We start from the raw sequence: 2,500 nt of genomic DNA on the forward strand, positions 1-2,500 counted from the left end.
AGAGAGAGAGAGAGAGAGAGAGAGAGAGAGATAGACGGGAGAAAATTCAATAGTAAACAATTCTTTCTTCTCCAAGTCCCAAGTATTTATACCTGTGCTGATGACTTCACTTTAAGTTTGTTCAATATTCATCGCACAGGAACTGAAACTTAAGTGGGAGATCGGAAGTAGAATAGAAGAAAAATATTTAGATTGGGAAGGGAGAGAGTGACTGAAAGAGAATGAGAAAAGAAAGGGGATGGAGAGAGAGAGAGAGAGAGAGAGAGAGAGAGAGAGAGAGAGAGAGAGAGAGAGAGAGAGAGATTTATTCCATCACTTGCTCGCTCGCTCACCCGCCCACTCATCAAACGTCTGTAGCCCTTCAAATTCTGTCAACTGAAGCACCTCTGATCTGATCGAATCTTTTTGCATGAATATTAAGCAACTTCTTCTTTTCTTTTTTATTTACGTCACAATTTTGCTGGGTCTGTTGCAATGGTGGGTTTTTGAGCGAGTTAATTTTGAATACAATATCACATAAGGAAAGATAACAGAAAATCAATGCAATACATTGAATAGTGGAGCAAAGGTGTGTATCACATGAAAATCGTGTAGGTTTAGAACCAAGTCATTGAAAAAAATCTATAGAAAGATAATGTAGTGCAAAAATCATCATGAATTTGGCTTAGTCCTAAAAATACAGTACAGCGAGGAAAAGCAACAAAGTGTAATGATTCACGACAGTCAATCAAGCTCCGTCCTACCCGGTGACGTCAAGCCAGGAGCTGCGCTGATTGGTTACGGAAATCACGATAACCAATCACAGCACCTTTTGGTTCTACGACACAAGGTAGAGACCCAACCACGGCCATTTCTGGCTCTACGTAATCAGTGATTAATTATTCTGAATTTACTATGGTCTGGTATGCCGCGTTCTTGGACCTATTGAAAGTATGACAGTGGCTATGATGTAACACTAAACATGTGGTACACTGCAAAGTATCCGTCCTCAGCCGAAGGTCCATGGATTTATGGAGCCCCGCAGGGTTTCGTAAACGAGGCCAATTTTTGAAATCTGGTGGTAATTGGAGTAAACCCAACGATTCTATTCAGTGCTGAAGTAGTCAACAAGGGGCCAAACAACAGCAAGACATAACTATAGAATATGGAATACATTTTGAAATAGACTGAAAACATTTATTATAGAGTGATTTCTCTGCTCTTGGGTCATTTGGATCACGAGAAAGACCAAGAGGTCTGTATCTCGTGACCCGAAATTACGTGGTATGTGACTTTGGTGTGATTACTGGGGCTCTTGCATGATGTAGTAGGTGTCTGGAATGCTATTAAGCATCTGTCAAAGGAAGGTCATCAGATCACAAACGAGGCTTCGACATTCCATGGGTAGTATTCAAGAAGGGCTAACACTATGAAAGCCTTTGGGAACAATACATAATCCAGAAATGAAAATAGAAATTCATACAATCGAATGTTAGCTTTCAAAGTGAAGAGGTTCTTCATTACCTGGAGGACATTGTGGATTGATTAATTGAGGAATTTTTGAAAACGGACAAGAGGGGTCCCCAGTCGTGGATAGCGAGAAGATAAACAAGGAATCCTAGAAAGCCTAATGGATTTGGCCTTTTTATAACAAGAACTCCTGGATGAAAACGCATGCGTGTAAAAACCGATTAGAGAATACAGTGAATGTAATACATGCAAATGAAATGCACGTTACAGTATTCACTAACATAGTGGCTCTACACCTTCTCAGTGGACTTTTTGAGCTTAGTGTAAAACATTATTTAAAGGCTAGGTCTCCGTTTTTTAAGCCAACTTCACAGTATGACATAGCCAATCTCACACTTCTATTGTGAAAAAAAAAAAAAAACTTTACGTCATATTTCAAGTCCTACCATCCGTTTTCTTTTCAACCGAGTTTCCGGTTTTGCGAATTAAGAATTTAGTTTTTCTTGGCTGAATGAAATCGCCTGACGGTAGCTAGATGTACAATAGTCGTAAAAATAACCAGAGGATTAAACTTGAGTGATGTAAGATTTCTCATAGTTGCTGTTGTATCAGTATTTCATTTCTACATTTCTCTTTCCAAATTCTTTAATTAGCCAGTATAGTTTTCATGATCGTTAGGAGAGAGGACGCAATAAAAAGTGAAAAAAACAAAGGGATTAAAGACATTAGAAATGCTTAAAATCATGTCAGATATATAACATTGTAAATACTGTAAATACGATCGCAAATTGAAAACTGTTAAACAACATCAAGAGACGATCGTTACATATACGATACGTATATTTATAAATGCATATATATAATATATATATATGTGTGTGTGTGTATATATATATAATATATATATATATATATATATTATATATATATATATAATATATATATATTCGGTCAAGAAAAACGTTTTTTTTTTCGTGTATGTACTTTTGTCCGCTGTGAGATGATTTTATTCAATTGATTAGAACCTCCTCTCTCTATCCAAGAAGACTTG

Source organism: Oratosquilla oratoria, chromosome 4 (genome assembly GCF_046742065.1).
Source record: "Oratosquilla oratoria isolate Oo_2021 chromosome 4, ASM4674206v1, whole genome shotgun sequence".
NCBI lineage: Eukaryota > Metazoa > Arthropoda > Malacostraca > Stomatopoda > Squillidae > Oratosquilla > Oratosquilla oratoria.